The following is a 20,017-nucleotide window of genomic DNA, read 5'->3' as shown; positions in this document are numbered from 1 at the left end:
ACAACAGAACGCCTTTCAAAATTATTGGTTGGCAATACTTTTGATAGATCCCTAGGTATTAATGCCCAAGCAATTAATTACGAATATAAAATCAAAATCAGTTCTTAAATCTATTAAAATTAACCAGGTATTCTACCTAAATATTTGGGTGAAATACCAGCCAGTTAAAAAAGCAACACACATTCTTTAAGTTGATGAATTTTGTAACACACATGCAAAATTTTTTTTACAATTTTCAGATAGAATCAATGCTTTTCATTTTGTCAAAGGATTACGTATTTCGTACTTAAATTTATTCAAAATTTCATGCAAAACAAATATTATTGAAAAGAATAATATTGACATGCAACTTGCTTGTCAAACTTCTTTTAATTAAATGATGCTTGGCAAAAGCAGTTAATAATGCTTCCAATACTATGCATTATGCAGCCAAATCAAACCTTGAAAGAGCAAAAATTCAAATCTGTTAAATTGCAGTATCTTCTGTACAGATTGTTTTCACGGTTCGATCTAATAACAAATTGTTCCCATTTAACTCACGTGGCCTATCAAATGCAAGTACGTAGTTAAATGCTGACAGTACTACAACAAGATCTAATGCTTTACTGATTTATGTCTTTCTACATTAAGTTTTACTGCTCCCCAGGGTTAAAATTATGTTGATTTGTTCACAGTGGAACTGTTTATATATTAGATAAAATGCTACCTAGCTTTGATTGTGTTATAACAGCCTTTATTTGCCTATTACTTAGTGTGAAGTGTCATTAACCATGCCGCTAACACCACATTTATATCTGAGTGAAATTGAACAGGAGTTAAGTACCCCAGTTCTTCCTGTATGAATACAAACATAGAATATCAAAATAATAATTGATTTTTTCTGATCCTAAAGTTAATTCTAAAAAAAAATTAAGTAAACATTTTACATTTTTTTAAGATACTGCTGAGAAAGACCATCTCTTCTTTGGTGTACTTTTACATTGAATGATCTATCTGGATGACATGCAAACAAAAGCATTTCACTGTGTCTTGGTACATGGACAGTAATAAACCAAACACCATTAACCTTCCTTCTGTGTCTCTTCATTCTGCCAGAATTAGCATTTTGAGACCACTGCTATCTGAACAGTTTATGTCCATATGGTTCTGTAACTAGAGTTAAGACTTTGTTAAATATATCAATAATGAAAATGGCAGTTTAAATTAACATTTTTTAAATCCTTGAACAATTTCAGCTAAGATAGTATAATTATACAAGGCGAATCAATGTAGAGTGTTCTTTAAATGACCTCTGCTAGCATTTCTCAGCTTTAAATATTAATGTTGTAACTGCAAATCACCACACTATTACATTAGCACAAAAGAAATCCCAACTGTAGCATATGAAATGAATTTGCCAAAGCTGAAGTTGTGGTGCTAGGGAGCAGTGTAAAATACTGCTGCTTATTTCTGACAAACTCAATATATAGAGGAATCTAACTAATATATTGCATTTTTAACTTGAGAACTTTTTATTTAAAATAATAAGCCACTTTTGAAAATACAGAACATTTCCTCCCAACCGTACTTTGATGCAATGGTAAATTGTGGGCTGCACACTTTTTAGTAAACAGATTTTGATAGTTTCTTCCATTTCTAATTACAGATCTTTTATACGCATGCTAACATTCCTGCAACGTGCACAAAATTACCTATCGTATCATTTAAGGTTGAGGAGCTTTCTTTTCCTCCAATAATTTGCTTTCCATCTCCCCATCAATGCTCTACATATCCATCCAGTCAATTCCCCATATGAACCACTAAGCAATATTTTTCCAATGAATTGAAGTCTGACCTTTAAAAATGTATTAATTAACACATATTCAGGTTTTTCTAAATTCTTAACTTTAGAACCAAAACTATTCACTATTTCCAGATAGCTGTATTAATAAACAGAGCCAGTCATCTCCAAAACAGATCAACCAATAACAATTTCAGCCATTAAAAATTACACATACTGTCGGTAAGTTTGAGGGACCATTCACGTATGTGTAAAATGTAGGTTGCTGTCATTCCCAAAAACTAATACTTTAATCTTACAGCGATGGCATTCTAGGAGCTTATAAAAACCTTGGAGCTTATAAAAACCTCGAAGCTTAAAATGAAATTACATTCAAAAAGGGAGCACTGAAAGAAATTAATCTCAATCTCCACATGACTATATCAATTGTCAAAAACTGCACATACAATTCATTCACTATTCTGAAAACAGATGCCACTATGCTATTTACTGGGCACAACAGAGGATTGCCAGCATCTTTTAAATCATGCATTCTAAATGCAGAAGCTGTGCAAGGAGTAAAACTACAGCAAGACCTAGAAATTGGATGCTCAGTTACTTTAATGATTCCTTGAAATCTTCCATGTAATGATTCCATCACCAATGAAGAGTTATATGAGGAGATTAATAGCAGAAAAGAACATTGTGGGAGAGTTGCAGACATTCAAAAACCTTACTGGGCTTTCAGATGTTACATACCCCGTAACTGGGTTGCCAAACCAGCAGAAATGGACCACTTAGTTGGAGTCTGATTTAACAGAAACTAATAAAGTTTTATTAAAGAAATAAGTAACACAGTACTCTAATCGTAAGGATGTAAATGCAACAGGTTAGCAATGATAATACACACGTGTACACAGAACTAGGGTAACAGGAGTCAACCAAGCTCTATCGCAGCCTAGGGGTAAAATGATCAGTCTTAAGTGACGCAGAGTTCACTTCAGCTTAGTACAGTTCGCAGTAATCGCTGTTGTGCCGTTGGAGAGAGAGAGAGAAGAATGCAAATTTTGATTCAAACAGACCTTTGATGTTCTTCGCAGTTAGCTTTCGGGCAAACCCTTTTATGTCTTCTGTGGTCACCCACTGTGACCCGTCCGTTCCGGATACGACCGTTCTTCCGCGGTGAACCCGGCACCTAGGCAAGGGCGGACACGCACACCAGGTTCCTGCCGATCGTCCCTTTTCACCCTATCAGTCTATGGTCGGTTCCCTCGAACCAGACCTCCAACTCTCACCAACTTGTGGGAACACACCACTCTTCCAGGGTCTCGTTATCTCGTGATCTCATGGTGTGTGTCGTGCCTTAGCGAACCTGTTCTTTTTATCCCCCTGCTGGGGTATCGCATGTCCATCAAACTTCAAACAGTTCAGGTTCAAAGCAAACGGTCTGTCAATATCTGAATTGTGTTTTCTTTCTCGTTAGTCTCTCTCTTCTCTCATTAGCATTTTGAATGTTTCTCCATTGTCTCCCTTATCTCTCTCTCATGAGCATCAATCTTCTGATAACTTGGTTTGTCGTCACACAGAAAACTTGCGACAAGATCTTTCACACAAAATCAGTGTGGGGAATTAAAGTACATGGGAACTGAGGGTGATGTTCTGCCAATAGGGAACTGGCAGGCTCAGAGGCTGGACTACAGCTATTCACAGTATACATTAATGATTTAGGTGAGGGGACTTGAAAGTAATAAAAGCACAAATCTGGGTGTGAGTAAGAGCTGTGGAGGAGGACAAGGAGAAGCTCCAGTGAGAGTTAGACAAGGCGATACAATATAATGCGGATGAATAAGAAAGTAGACACTTAAGGATAGGTGAAACAACATCTGGGTGCACTAGTACATCAGTTGTTGAAAGCTAGTATGCAGTTAACAAAGCACATAGTATGTCAATTTTCATAATCAGAGGAGTGAAGTATAGGAACTGCATTGGTAATAACACATCTTGAGTACAGTGTGGAGTTCAAGTTGCCTTATCTGAGGGAGTGTGGTCTTGCAATGGAGAAAGTCCAGCAAAGAGTTCACCAGATTGGTTCCTGGACTTGCTGTACTGACCCATGAAGGGGGGATTGGAGTGACTGTGCGAATATCTCCGAGAATGTGAAGCATGGTAGCATACTGGTTAGTCCAAGTCGCTTTACAGAAATCACCGACTGGGGTTCAATTTGCACCTCTGTCTATAAAAGAGTTTGTACATTCTCCTCATAACTGCGTAAGTTTCCTCTATATACTCTGGTTTCCTCGAACATTCCGAAGATGCATGGTTTGGGTTACTAAGATGTGGCATGCTAAATTGCTGCCGGAAGCACACAGAACATTCTTCGCGAAAAACGAACCGAAGTTTAGCGGATTTAAAGAACGAGCCAGATTAAAATGATCAAGGCATTGAGGGCAAGGTTGAAGGATGAACCAGTGTTCAGCTCACTACTCCATGAGGCTTTACTCGTCTCAGCACTGAACTGACTCTGCAGCCAACAGAAACCTGGACTGACTACAGCACTGAACTGGCTCCATGGCTGTGGACTCACTTTCAGGGACTCTAAGGTTCCTATTCTGTGTGTTAGTTGTTTACTTTTTTATTGTTTGCATGATCTGTTCTTTTTCCCCCCACACATCCGGTGTTTGACGGTCCCTGTTGTATGGGGTTTTCGTACATTCCATTGTGTTTCTTTGTTTTGTGGCTGCCTGCAACAAGACAAATCTTAAGGTTGTATATGGTATACATACTTTAATAATTAATATTCTATGAATTTTGAATTTGGATAATTAGCATTAAAATGGCTTTGTCAGCTCAAGTGGCCAAATGATCTTTCCATGCTCCTACTCCTATTTTCCCTATCTGTATCTTATTCTCACTGAACAAGATACAAGTCAATAAAACTAGTAGTAAGAACGGCAAGGTCATGCTCACTTTCTTCTCAATTTATTCACATTTTCCTTTGCCCTACTTGTTCTGACAAACATTTGATACTTTTACAAAGTCAGCCCTTAATCTTCCTCTTCACTGCTTCTGCCACAAAGCTCATGCAAAATATGGCAGAACAGATCAGTTTGTGTTGATGATGCACTCAGTATTGGAGGAATTCGTCTCTTATAATTGAGCAAGTAGCAGACAACCATTAATCAGAAAAGCTCAGGAATAAGCAAAGCTTTTCCAGAATGACGCAGGTGATGGAATCTCTCAGATGTAACTATGCCAACTGTGATATTTAGCTGATGTCACTTGCTTTGGAAAGAACATGCGGCATATAAAAAAGATTAAGAAAATAACGGCAGGCACCTCTCTTGAATTGTGAGCTGATTTTGCCCACAAAATGCAATGCTTTAATGTTGTGAACCAAATGTAGATCAACAAAAGGCGAGACTTAACATTCTGAGAATACAACCCCTTTCCAAAAAGGTCAAAAAATTATTTATTCATACAATGACCAACAGTATGACAACTGCATGGGAGACCATCAAATGCTTTGATCTGTGCTGGCTTGCTGCAAGAGTAATCTAGCTAGCTTCATTCTCCACCAGTGCCCTGAAGTCTTGCAATATTTTGTTTTCATTTAATGTCTTTTTAATGTCATAACTAAATTTGCTTTCACTACCATCAGGCAAAGCTAACCACACAGGACATGAAAGGTTTTTCCCAAAATCACCCTGGCTCTGTTGCCAATCATCTCAGTTTTCAACTCACATTCTCAGACGTTTAGCCCTGCCACATGTCTGCTTATTCCACAAGCTTAAGTCTGTCATTATACATTGAGGTTTCCATCACTAGTAAATTTTAAAGGCATTCCTGTCCTCTCTAATCTGTCATCAACATACATCAGAAGCAGCAATCTCAAAAGAAATCCCAACAGAACAGCATTGTCTACCATTCTCCAGTCTAAAAAATCCATTGATTTTAGTCCTGAAGCCATTGTATTTTGCATGCTGCAACATCAGGTACAGCTAGGCTGCTTCATCAACGAGTTGCTCATTGATCAGAGTAGCTGGACTGGTGGCCGCAATGGAGCTGGCAGAGGTGTCGAAGGAGCCCGTCGGGATACCAGTTTTGGTTCAGAGGAGCTGACCTGGCTGCAGACCGTGTTGCTGCCAGCTACTCGGATGCATCAGAATAGGTGCAGTATAACCATAGAAACATAGAAAACCCACAGCAAATACATAACCCTTTGGCCCACAATGGTGTGCCAAATACGTACTTACTTTAGAAATTACCTAGGGTTACCCATAACTCTCTATTTTTCTAAGTGCCATGCACCTATCCGGAGTCTCTTAAAACACCTTATTGTATCCTCCTCCACCACTGTCACCGGCAGCCCATTCCACGCACTCACCACCCTCTGCATAAAAAAACTTTCCCCTGACATCTCCTCTGTACCTACCTCCCAGCACCTTAAAACTGTGCCCTCTCGTGTTAACCATTTCAGCCCTGGGAAAAAGCCTCTGACTATCCACACAATCAATGCCTCTCATCTTATACACCTCTATCAGGTCACCTCTCATCCTCTGTTGCTCCAAGGAGAAAAGGCCAAGTTCACTCAACCTATTCTCATAGGGCATGCTCCCCAATCCGGGTAACATCCTTGTGTAACCCTCTGGCTCGGCCAGCTCGTGTTCGTCTAGGGGAAACAGCCTCTGGCCCCGCCAAACTGAGAAATAACGTTTGTGTGGATGCTGTGTAATGTACTGCCCAGTTACAAACCCACAACGCAAAATATCAGACAGTACACCATATGCAATTAAATGATTAAACTTTATGAATCTTAATCTGAATATGGGGTTAGTAGTGAAAATAAAAAAAGGGCCCATTTCAAGGAAAAGTCAAAAGTGCACATTGGAGCTCACGAAATCACCATTCTTCCACCATCGATCTCCGAGCGTCGCCGACCTTCGGGCCCTCAGATCCCAGTTCACTCCGTCCGGCGGTCTACCAGCTCTCTCCACACACATCTTCCTTCTTCACCTCTCCTCGACCAAGGACCGCAAAAAGTCTCCTTCCAGATTCACAAGACAGAGCAACAATCTCCTGATTGGCTAATATGCATACTACAATCCTGTTAACTCCAGCCATAAGCCAAACATTGCTGCTACAGAGAAACTGTTACCTCAGCAGTGAACATTACAGAGAAGCCATTTCATTAGCCTTAGCAGTGAAACATTACAGAGAAGCCATTACATTAGCAGTGAATCCTTACAGCGCATTACACTTGTAAATCTCCTCTGTACCCTTTCTATAGTTCCCACGTCCTTCCTGTAGTGAGCTGACCAGAACTGAGCACAGTACTCCAAGCGGGGTCTGACCAGAGTCCTATATAGCTGTAACATTACCTCTCAGCTCTTGAACTCAATCCCACGGTTGATGAAGGCCAATGCACCGTATGCTTTCTTAACCACACAGTCAACCGGCACAGCAGCTTTAAGTGTCCAGTGGACTCAGACCCCAAGATCCCTCTATTCCTCCTACTGCCAAGAGTCTTACCATTAATACTACAAACATGTATATTCTGCCATCATATTTGACCTGCCAAAATGAACCAGCTCACACTTATCTGGGTAGAAATCTATCTGCCACTTCTCAGCCCAGTTTTGCATCACATCAATGTCCTGCTGTAACCTCTGACAGCCCTCCACACTATCCACAACACCCCCAACCTCTGTCATCAGCAAATTTACTAACCCATCCCTCCACTTCCTCTTCCAGGTCATTTATAAAATCACGAAGAGCAGGAGGTCCCAGAACAGATCCCTGAGGCACATCACTGGTCACCGACCTCCATGCAGAATGTGACCCGTCTACAACCACTCTTTGCAATACTCACAACACGCTGGAGGAACTCAGCAGGTTGGGCAGCATCCGTGGAAAAGATCGGTTGACGTTTCGGGCCGGAACCCTTCGTCAGGACTGTAGGGGGAAGGGGCAGAGGCCCTATAAAGAAGGTGGGGGAGGATGGGAAGGAGAAGGCTGGTAGGTTCCAGGTGAAAAACCAGTAAGGGGAAAGACAAAGGGGTGGGGGAGGGGAGGCAGGGAGGTGATAGGCAGGAAAGGTGAAGAAAGAATAGGGGAAAACACAATGGGTAGTAGAAGGAGGCGGAACCATGAGGGAGGTGGTAGGCAGCTGGGGGAGGGGGCAGAGTGACATAGGGATAGGGGAAGGGAGGGGGAGGGAATTACCGGAAGTTGGAGAATTCTATGTTCATACCAAGGAAGGGGCTGGAGACTACCTAGACGGTATATGAGGTGTCCCTCATCTGCTCCCCCTCTGTGATCTCCGCCTCTCTCCAACTCTTCGACCAGATCCTGACCCAGACCCGCTACCACAGCCACGTCTCCTTCCTGGGAACGTGTCTCCGCTGCCATCTGTTACCGCAGGGATTCCAGCTCCGGTTCCAGGCCTCCCAGTTCGGGCCCAGCGAAGATCCCAGGTACCTCAGTTTCATTGACCGCTGCTCCCGCCGGATTCTCCACGCCACGCTCGCTGCCATGCAGAGATACCTACGGACCCTGGCCCTCTCTCTGCCACCACTCCGGGCGACACTCTCCACCATCTGCCATGGACCTCTCCTACACTTCATTCACGCCTCCAACCACCGTTTCTTCTCCTTCCTCGCATCCAAGAAGGACCACAAGCTCGCCCGCCTGGAGCCAAGCCCTATCCCTATGTCACTCTGCCCCCTACCCCAGCTGCCTATCACCTCCCTCTTGGTTCCGCCTCCTTCTACTACCCATTGTGTTTTCCCCTATTCTTTCTTCAGCTTTCCTGCCCATCACCTCCCTGTTTCCCCTCCCCCACCCCTTTATCTTTCCCCGTACTGGTCTTTCACATGGAACCTACCAGCCTTTTCCTTCCCCGCCTCCCCCCACCTTCTTTATAGGGCCTCTGCCCATTCCCTCTACAGTCCTGACGAAGGGTTCTGGCCCGAAACGTCGACCGATCTTTTCCACGGATGCTGCCCAACCTGCTGAGTTCCTCCAGCATGTTGTGAGTGTTGCTTTGACCCCAGCATCTGCAGATTATTTTGTGTTTACAACCACTCTTTGCCTTCTGTGGGCAAGCCAGTTCTGGATCCACAAAGCAAGGTCCCCCTGGATCCCAGGCCTCTTTACTTTCTCAATAAGTCTTACATGGGGTTCCTTGTCAAATGCCTTGCTGAAATCCATATATACTACATCTATTACTCTACCTTCATCAATGTGTTTAGTCACATTGTGAAAAAATTCAATCAGGCTTGTAAGGCATGACCTGCCTTTGACAAAGCCATGCTGACTATTCCTAATCATATTATGCCTCTCCTAATGTTCATAAATCCTGTCTCTCAGGATCTTCTCCATCTACTTACCAACTAACTGAAGTAAGATTCACTGGTCTATAATTTCCTGTGTTATCTCTACTCCCTGCCTTGAATAAGAAACAACTTCTGCAACCTTCCAATCCTCTGGAACCTCTCCCGTCCCCATTGATGATACAAAGATCTTTGCCAGAGGCTCAGCGATCTCCTCCCTTGCCTCCCACAGTAGCCCAGGGTATATCTCGTCCAGTCCCGGTGACTTATCCAACTTGATGCTTTCCAAAACCTCCCGCACATCCTCCTTCTTAATGTCTACATGCTCAAGCTTTTCAGTCCGCTGTAAGTCATCCCTACACTCACCAAGGGCCTTTTCCGTAGTGAATACTGAAGCAAAGTATTTCATTAAGTACCTCTACCATCTCCTCCAGTTCCATACACACTTTTCCACTGTCACACTTGACTGGTCCTATTCTCTCAAGCCCGATCCTCTTGTTCTTCACATACTTAAAGACTGCCTTGGGGTTTTCTTTAATCCTGCTCGCCAAGGCCTTCTCATGGCCCCTTCTGGCTCTCCTAATTTCATTCTTAAACTCCTTCCTGCTAGCCTTATAATCTTCTAAATCTCTTTCATTACCTAGTTTTTTGAACCTTTTGTAAGCTTTTCTTTTCTTCTTGACTGGATTGTCAACAGCCTTTGTTTACCATGGTTCCTGTACCCTACCATCCTTTCTCTACCTCATTGGAACATACCTATGCAGAACGCTATGCAAATATCCCCTGAACATTTGCTACATTTCTGCAATACATTTCCCTGAGAACATCTATTCCCAATTTATGCTTCCAAGTTCACGCCTGATAGCTTCATATTTCCCCTTTCTCCAATTAAACGCTTTCCTAACTTGTCTGTTCCTATCCCTCTCCAATGCTCTGGTAAAGGAGATAAAATTGTGATCACTATCTCCAAAATGTTCTCCCACTGAGAGACCCGACACCTGACCAGGTTCATTTCTCAATACCAGATCAAGTACAGCCCCTCCTCTTGTAGGCTTATCTGCATATTGTGTCAGTAAACCTTTCTGAACACACTTAACAAACTCCACCCCATCTAAACCCCTACTGGGGATACTGGGGAATTTAAAATATCCCATCAAGACAACCCATGGGAGATTGTCTCAGACATTTCACTTGCAATTGCAATACTCTGTTGAATACTGATAATATAAGTTGCCACAGTCCTTGTGGAGGAACGGACGACACGGGAGCTGTGTAGCCTCGGTTGTAGTGAGAACTAGGTCTCAAGCCTCAGGGCTTGCCTGCTGCTACAGACCAGGTGAGAGATGCAGAAGCGCGACACTGTGGTTGAACTTGGCTGGGGCCTGGCTTTGCCCATCGGTACTGCCCTCCCATGCTCAAGCAGTGAAATGACAGGCTGGATTGCACACATCTGTACACTGCTGAGAGACAGTACCATCGATTGTTGGACATTGTCGCTCACAGTCTTGGGTTATGTGTGTCTTTCTTATGTGAATATTCTTCCTTGCTCAATATTTTGAATTATGTTACCCACTATTTTTGAATGTTTGCTAGTTTGAATGTTTTACACCTTGGCCACAGAGGAACGTTGTCTCGTTCAGCTGTATCTATGTATAGTTTGAATGATAATTAAACTTGATTTGATTTGATGTTAACTCTGCCTTTTTTATTCCATGAACTACAGCCCTATTGACACCTATTGTATTCTTTCATCGAACATCATTTGGGAGTTCATGCGCAGCGCTTTAATTCAAATGCCCTCATCAACCCTGTCTGCAACGTCACCAAAATATCTCAATCAGGTTAATTAAACACAGTCTGGTTTTCACCAATCTGTGCTGGCTTCCATTAATTAATCCGTACACTGAGAAGTAACTACATGATTTTGTTGCATGTAACTGATTCTCCAAGCTTTCTTGGAAGTTCCCCAACCATATCGCAGCCACCACCCTGCAACCAAACATTGTCCTAGTGTCTGAGTCGACAAAGCAAGTGGTGCTGCTGGAGCTGACTGTCCCATGGGAAGATAGCTTGGAAGAGGCCTTTGAAAGGAAGCTCTCCAAGTACGCAGGACTGGTCAGCAACTGTCAGCAGGCTGGATGGAGAGCAAGGTGTCTCCCAGTGGAGGTTGGTTGTAGGGGATTCGTAGCCCATTCTTTAGTTAGAGCCTTCAGCATTTTGGGCATCGAGGGAGAGAGGAAGAGAAGAGCCATCCGCAGTACCACCGATGCGGCAGAGAGGGCCTCAAGATGGCTGTGACTCAAAAGAGGGGAGCCATGGAGTCATAAGTAGCTAGCCATCTGGACACAAGCTGGGGTCTGATCAGCCCCGGCTGGGTCACCTGGAGGAGGTTGTATGATGTTGAAAGACCCGAAACACCCGATGATTCCAGGAACATCACTGAAGATGTGTCCAGATGCATCAATAGATGTATGTACACAGCGGAGGTTAATCCAATGTGCATGCTGTAACTGGATTTACCTTTGCTTCTAATTTTTTAAAACAAGCCTTTAAAGTTTACAAATATCTTATTACTACTTTATTTTAAAGGATGACTGGAAGATTACAAGCCTGCTCTTCTGCATTTTTCCTTACTTCTCTCAGAACTGCAATCAGACATGCAACTTCACTAGAGTTTTGTCTAGTCTCCTTCCAAATTTTAGTCCACTGAATATTTCAAATACCTATTTTAATTTGATAATGCAATACTCTGGGTAAACAATGATATTTCAAGGACTCTATCTCATTATCTCATGTTCTTGTTATTTATATATGCATTTGCACAGTTTACTGTCTTCTGCACTCTGGTTGATCTCTCAAGGATTCTGTTCTATAAATTTGCTGAGTATGCCCAGAAGAAGATGAATCTCAGGGTTATATGTACTTTGATAATAAAATTAGAACTTTGAATTTTTGAACTTTGACATTCCTACAAAACAGACAATTTGTCAAACAGTTTGAATACAGTTATTTAGCCTTTAATGTTTAGCACACTGGACTGGTATTCAGGGAGCCTGAGTTAATGATTTGCATTCAGCAAGTAGTTTCAGAATTCAAATTCGGATAAAAAAAAATAATTATCAGGTGTTGATAAAATTGAAAATGAGGATTGCCAAATTCACGTAACAATCTAATTTTGCTCTTAAGGTCTAGTCTATTAAAGATTTACATTTGCATTCCAAAATGTCAGTAGGAACAATGGAGTGTGGTCACTCGTATAACATAGCAAAACAACCTGTTCACTAGATATGTCTCCTTTCAGTGATGTTGGCTAACAGGATAAGCTTTGGCCAAGATTCCAAGGCCATTTTCTCTATTCTTCTATGCAAAATGGCTAATTATCTTTTAACATGAATGACCTCATCTACGATAAAGCACGGCTGACTTGCTGCACTTGCTCAGTAGTGGAGTGTCAGCCAAGATTTTTTGTAGATATATAGAATTTCTTCCTAATGTTGCTTTCTTTGCCTCCACCGATGTGAATCACAAGACTTGGATTTGGTCAGGTCTCCCTCTCCAATACTAGAAGTTCAAATAAATTGACTGAGCAGCCAGGTGCTGCCCTGCATGATAAGTAAAGTGTACACGCAATTCTGACCTGGCAGTTTCTTCTGTAATTATCCTCCCAACATCTGCTGCTGTCCTAGCAAGCTGTATAATTCAAAGTTTCACATTTGACAAAGCAATTATGGTTGATACATTAATGTCAATATAATAAGGCTATTTTTATTATCACATGTGCTAAATATATTATTGTTTACTTGTATGCCCATCACAGACTTGACAAAGAGCTACACACACACACAAAATGCTGGAGGAACTCAGAAATTCAGGCGGCATCCATGGAGATAAAAAGTTGAATTTCAGGCCAAGACCCTTCTTCAGAACTGGAAAGGAAGGGAGAAGATGCCAGAATAAGGTGGTGGGGAGAGGGGAAGGAGGTTAACTAGAAGGTGATAGAAGAAGCCAGGAGGTTGGGAAAGGTAAAGGGCTGGATGGGAAGGAGTATCATAGGAGAGGACAGCAGACTACAGGAGAATGGGAAGGAGGAGGGGACCTAGAGGGAGGTGATATGTGGGTGAGAAGAGGTAAGAGGTCAGGGTGGGGAATAGAAGAAGAGAGGAGGGGGAGAGGATTTTTTTTTATATAAATCAGAAGGAGAAATCGATATTCATACCATTAGGTTGGAGGCTACCCAGAGAAAATATAATGTGTTGGTCCTCCACACTGAGGGGACTTCATTGTGGCACAAGAGGCCATGGACCGACAGGTCAGAATGGAAATATGAATCAGAATTAAAATCTTTGACCGCTGTGAAGTTCCGCTTTTGGTGGATAGAGTGAAGGTGCTCAATAAAGCAGACCCCAATTTACAACAGGTCTCACCAAAGTAGAGGAGGGTGCACTGGGCACAATAGACAACCCCAGCAGATTTGTAGGTGAAGTGTTGCCTCATCTGGAAGGACAATTGGGGCCCTGAATGGAGGTGAATGGCTATCTGCAGGGATAAGTGCCAGGAAAGGAGGTTAGTTGGGAGGGACGAATGGACAAGGAAATCACAGAAGGAGCGATCCCTGCAGAAAGTGAAGAGTTTGGTGGGGGGGGGGGAATAAAGATGTGTTTGGTGCTAGGGTACCTTGTCTCTTTGAAGATGGCAGAAGTTACGAAGTTACGGAGCATGATATGTTGGATGCAAAGGCTCATGGGGTGATAGGAAAGGGCAAGAGGAACTCATCACTGTTAAGATGGGGTGACATCTCTGATATCCTGGAAAGGAAAGCCTCATCCTAGGAACAGATGCGGCGGAGAGAAAGGACCTGAGAATATTATTTTTTTCAGGTAACAGGGTGGGAAGAGGCGGGAATCGGTTGGTTTATAAAAGATGTCGGTTGACAGTTCGTCTCCAGAGACAGAGAGAAATCGAGAAAGGAGAGGGAGGTGTCAGATTTGGACCAAGTGAATTTAAAGGCAGTGTGGAAGTGGAGGCAAAATTGATGAAATTGACGAGCTCAGCATTAGTGCATGTAGCAGCAGCAAAGCATTTGTCAATGTAGTGGAGGAAGAGTTGGGGAGCATTGCCAGACTATCCATTTTTGCTGATTAAGGATCTTACAGCACCATTGTATAAGGCCTAGTGTTTAATATGTTTCTGAACTGCACCAGCAACTGCTCTGCTAAATCAACCATTTTGTTATCAACTGTAAATTTGTTTTCCCAAAAAATTGTAATAGATATTCTAAAACTATTACAACAAATGTCTCAACTGAAAATAGTTGAAGTATATCAGTTAATATAATAACTAACTTCTTCAAATTACAATTCCAAATAAAGGATAATTATTTTGATGAATAAGAAACTCTAAACCCAAAATAATATCCTTTTGGGTAAGGACATGACAGCTTAAGGAATGAGAACATCTCAATTTGTAATACTGTAAATAAGTTACATATATATGTTCTTGTACTTCTAATTAATTTGTTTGTCAAGTCACATTCACTGATAACACCAGTATGTAATGCCCATTCCTAATTGCCTGCAAGACAGTAGTAAAAAACTCATGTCGCTCTTATTTTTGCACAGTTCTGTTGAACAGAGGTCCAAAAGTTTGATCCAGATGTTAATGAGGAAGAGATAATAGTGCTGACTGAACCAGGTAAATTTTTGTTGCTTTCTACATCCAGAGCTCTGGTTAATGTAGAGAAGGATCTGTCTGGTTTTGCTTTTATCATGATTTTATATATCAGTTTGATATAGAGTACCTTATTAGAACATTGAAAAAAGGATACTATATTACTATGTGTTTAGAGTCAAACAGGTCAGGTTGAGTAGTAATGACATTTTATCTGCTATAAAAATGACAATAATAATGTAAGAAAAAGCCAGAGCATACCATTCAGCATCGTGTCAGCCCTGACATTCAATAAGCTCACCATGGTTCTTTTTACATCAGCATCATTTTCTTTAAACAAACTCAATATCAAACCACCGTAGATGGTCCCAAGCCCAGCTGTGAAAGGAGAAGGTTAGGCATGGGGCTAGCAACCCCACCCCGTAAAAACCCAGTGCTACAAAAACACCAACAAAAGCTCCAAAGCTCTTATCCCTGGGAGAGGAAGGACCTTCGCCTATAAGACATTTAAATGGGCTACACCTAGACTCGAAAGACTGGCCCAGGACAGAATACTGGTGTGCTACTATTGGCAGAATACTGCAATGCTACATTTATTCTATCCTGACTTATTGAAGTGAATGCTGGACCATTTCCCCAGCAATGGAAAAGAGACTAGAAGCATTCTCCTGGTTCTACAGGAGAATGTTAAAAATATCATGGACCACACACACATCAAATGAAGAAGTTCTCAGAAGAGCCCAAGCAGTTCGATCACTCATACCAACAATAAGAGAAAGACAACTCAGATTCCCAGGACACATCATGCGGAAAGATGAACTAGAAAAACCTCACACTCTCTGGAAAGATTGAGGGGAGCAAACCTAGAGAAAGACCTCGGCTTATGTACAGCAAAAGCCTAGCCAGGTGGCTACACAGAGGAAATGGAAGTCATCCAAGGAACGAGGGATAAATCTATATGGAAAACCATGGTCACCAACGTTTGCATCGGATATGGTACCTAGACAGACAGACATGCCCCAGTAGGGGTGACGGGCATAAGAAGAAGAAACTCAATATTAAGAGAATCACAGGGTATCTAAAAAAAACTATTAATTTGATCTTGAATATACTCAGAATGAACTTCCAAAATCCTCTTGGACAGCCTATTCAAAAGATTCACTCCACCTATACGAGCTTTATCCAACCCTTTCTCATAAAGTAACCTACCTCTTCCAAATATCAATCTGGGAAACCCATTCTGAACTGTTTCTAATTCATTAACATCTTTAAATAAGATGATCAACTCTGTACACAGACCATCAGATACGGTCACAGTAATACCCTGTGTTTCTGAAGCACAACCTCCCTACTTTTGTATGAATTATAGCTTGCTTATTTGCTACCCTTTTGAAAATTGTACACTAGGACATCCAGATCCATTTACACTCAGTGGCCACTTTATTATGTACCTCCTGTAAAGTGGCCAGAAAGTGTATGTTCATGCTCTTCTGCTGCTGTAGCCTATCCACTTCAAGGTTTGAAATGTATTCAGAGATGCTCTTCTGCACAACACTGTCATGATGTATAGTTATTTGAGTTAGTTATCTTCCTGTCAGCTTGAACCAGTCTGGTTGTTCTCCCCTAACCGCTCTCATTAACATGGTGTTCCTGCCCACAGAACTGCTGCTCACTGGATGTTGTTACTTTTCTTCTGTTTTGTTTTTATATGCACCATTTTCTGTAAATTCTAGAGACTATTATGCATGAAAATCCCAGGACATCAGCAATTTCTGAGGTACCCAAACTGGCCTGTCTGGCACCAACAATCATTCCACAGACAAGGTCACTTAGATGGCATTTCTTCCCTATTCTGAACAACAACTGAACCTCTTGACCACATCTACATGCTTTTATACATTGAGCTGCTGCCAGATTAGAAGCATTAACGAGCAGGTGTACCTAACAGCGACCACTGAGTATACATCTCAGATCTCTGAAATCTGAGCTGTAATAGCCTCTTCCTTCTTCTGTTTATTAAATTCTTACATTCCTCCTCAAGATAACCTCAAAATGGTACCATTTACTCTTCTTTATTTTAAGAAGCGTAGTCCTTGCCTTTTCAATCACAGACATCCCACCCTGTAAAATCTCATTTCAGGGAGGTAGCACCATCAATTTGCGGGAGACTTCCGGGAGAGGTGGGATGTCTGCAATAGAGTAGCCCTTAGCAGCCAGCCAGCTAGTTTAAATGACGTTAGCTACGCTAATGAACGAATGACACCTGCTAAACTCACCTCAACATGTCTTTTACAGTCTTAACCCACCATGGGCAATAGAAAAGTCACTGTTGCAAACAGCGCAGCGAGCAACACTGTCATTATTTTTGACCCCTATTAGGCAGGGGTACACTTTAGTGTAGTCTGGGATGACGTATGTTTTATACTTTTTTCTGAACACTCTGCCACTCTGACTTTTTTTGGAACTGTCTTGCTCTTGCTCTTGCTCTCTCTCTATTGCGCGCATGCGCGCTCTCTCGCTCGTGGTCACTCTCACTCGCGTTTGCTTTCTCGCTCTTGCTCTCGCGCTCTCTCTCTCTCGTGGTCGCTCTCTCGCGCTTGCTTTCTTGCTCTTGCTCTCTGCCGCGCATGCGCTCTCACACTCTCACTCGCTCTCACTCTCTCTCGCGCTTGCTTTCTCGCTGTCTCTCTGTCGTGCGATCTCTCATGCTCGCTCTCAAAAAATTCAATTTCCGGGACATTGTATATAATTTGCGGGCATCAGGGAGCCACTATTAATTTGCCGGAGGCTCCTGGAACTTCCAGGAGAGGTGGGATGTCTGCAATCACTTTTCATAAATAATGTTCATTATCTCTGGCATCATCATGGTCAAGTTCTTCATAGCTTCCTTAAAGTGTTTCATCACAATTGTTCACAATATTCCATGTGACACCCAACCAATTATTTACAAAGTTGTAGCTGAGCTGCTTTGCCGCAATGATAGGCTTCCCACCATGCATTCACTTCCAGCAAGTCCACACAATTGGGCTTGATTTCTTTGTAGCCAAGCTCTCCAACGTTTTGAGACCTTTTGCTGCAGTTATTCTGTAAAGACAAGCAGTTCACGTGCAGCAAGGATCCTGAAAAGTCAGGGTTCTCAAGGCTCCTTTGGCAATTTAAGCAATCATGGTCTAGGGGCTTGCACAAGTCCTTGAAGTTGCTGTTACACTCCCCCCGCCCCATGAAAACTCAGATTCAGATTTATCGCTTGTACATCGAAATATATAGTGAAAGGTGTCATTTGTATTATCAACCAGCATATCCAAGCATGCTGGGTTATAAATGCAAACAACCCACAAGTGTCGCCATGCATTCTAGCGCCAACGTAGTATGCTCACAATATTCCACAGAACAACACAAGCAGCAACAAAAACAAAACAAGACAACAGCTAAACAAGCCCCTTTCCCACCCCTCCCACCCACACATCTAAACAGACCTCCAATCCCAAGACAGCCTACCTCTAGATGTCCAGTCCTTGAACCTGGATCCTCAGACATCAGGCCTCTAACTTCAAACCGCTTTGAATTGCTTACTTTTCCCTCTTGTTAATTTCTTGTCATGATGGCACTAGGAATGGAAAGCCTTTCTGGAACGTTGATGTCAAACATACAAACTAGGTGGTCTGTCCATTATAGCCAGCTGGTTATAATTTGGCTATGAATGTGCAATATACTAGCCTGCAAGAGAATTTTGTGTAGCACCATTCCAGGGCTTTGGATGTGTCTGCATCCAAAAGTCAGAACAACACAATCACTAATGGCCTGTAGACTGTGAACATTGAACTAAATCTGGGATCTTAATCATGAAGCACTTTTATCTTCAGACAGCCAAAAAAGTCATACTTATGGTAATGGTGAGATTCAACACTAATGTCTGCCTTTGTTAAGAGATGGTACCCTATTCATTGTGAGTGGTACATGGTTCTTTACTAGCACAGTCTAATCTGCTAGGCATGTAGCACGGCTCTGCTATTACCAATATATATTAGACAAAGAAACAAAATCACTCCACAACTGCCCTACAAGTTTAACCTAATTTCACCCTAAGATATTAACTTTGTCCTATTCATCCTCCCAATCCTCCCTGCCACTCTTTGTAACTTAAACTTATTCCCATAAACAAGGAGGGCCCAAAATGAGTTTCATACTCACAAGCAATCCATCACTATGATAACCTTGGCCACATACTTTGAGATTTCCATTGTTCTATCCAGACATCCCCCAATCTTGCTGCAACTTAAAGCTAACTTGCTTTTTCTGCATTTTCGCCTTGAAGCTTTGTTTCTGTTTCCACGGTAATGCTCCATCTTCTGAGAATTTTCAGCAATTTCTATTTCGCCAGTTTTTTTTTTGTTTGGGTTGGGAGTGTGAGGGAAGGAAGGTCACCCTTATACACAATGAATCCCAATCTGGGAGACAAAGCTGTGAAGGTGTCACTGAAGTTCCTGTCTGCCAAGAATTTCGGCAATGCAATAATGTTGTATGCTTGAGGACTTGCACTTTTTTAGTTGACATAACACCAGCCTGGTATGAAGGTTCTTGGGAAACTGAAAGGTCTGAAGGTAGATAAGTCACCTGGACCAGATGGTGTAACCCCAGAGCTCTGAAAGCGGTGGTTGAAGAGATCGTGGAAGCATTGGTAATGATCATGGTCCCAGAAGACTGGAAAATTGCACTCCACTCCACTCTTCAAGACAGGAGAGAGGCAGAAGAAAGGAAATTATACAGCAGTTAGTCTGACCTCAATCATTGGGAAGATGTTGGAGTTGATTATCATGGATGAGGTCTCAGGGCACTTGGAGGTACATGATGAAATAGGTGGTAGTCAGCAAGGTTTCCTCAAGGGAAAATTTTGCCTGTCTAATCTGTTGGAACTCTTTGAAATAGTAACAAGTAAGAAAGGCAAAAGAAAATTGGTTGATGTTGTGTACGTGGATTTTCAGAAGGCCTTTGACAAGGTGCCACACATGAGGCTGCTTAACAAGCTACAACCCCATGCTATTACAGGAATGATTTGAGCATGGATAAAGCAGTACTTGATTGGCAGGAGGCAAAGAGTAGGAATAAAGAGAGCCTTTTCTGACTGACTGGCAGTCCACAGCCAGTGTTGTTCCACAGGGGTCTGTGTTGGGACTGATTCTTTTTTCATTATATGTCAATAATTTGGAAGGTGAAATTGATGGCTTTGTTGCAAAGTTTGCAGACGATATGAATATACATG

General features: G+C 42.1%; 1 protein-coding gene across 4 annotated transcripts in view; it reads right to left on the bottom strand.

Annotated features, from left to right (window-relative positions):
* Positions 1 to 20,017, bottom strand: part of LOC134343935 (protein unc-13 homolog B-like) — a 519,229-nt gene that overhangs the window by 463,856 nt on the left and 35,356 nt on the right. The window lies entirely within an intron of this gene.

Source organism: Mobula hypostoma, chromosome 3, assembly GCF_963921235.1.
Source record: "Mobula hypostoma chromosome 3, sMobHyp1.1, whole genome shotgun sequence".
NCBI lineage: Eukaryota > Metazoa > Chordata > Chondrichthyes > Myliobatiformes > Myliobatidae > Mobula > Mobula hypostoma.
The sequence above is the reverse complement of the archived record's forward strand: the minus strand, read 5'-3'. Positions and strand labels throughout refer to the sequence as shown.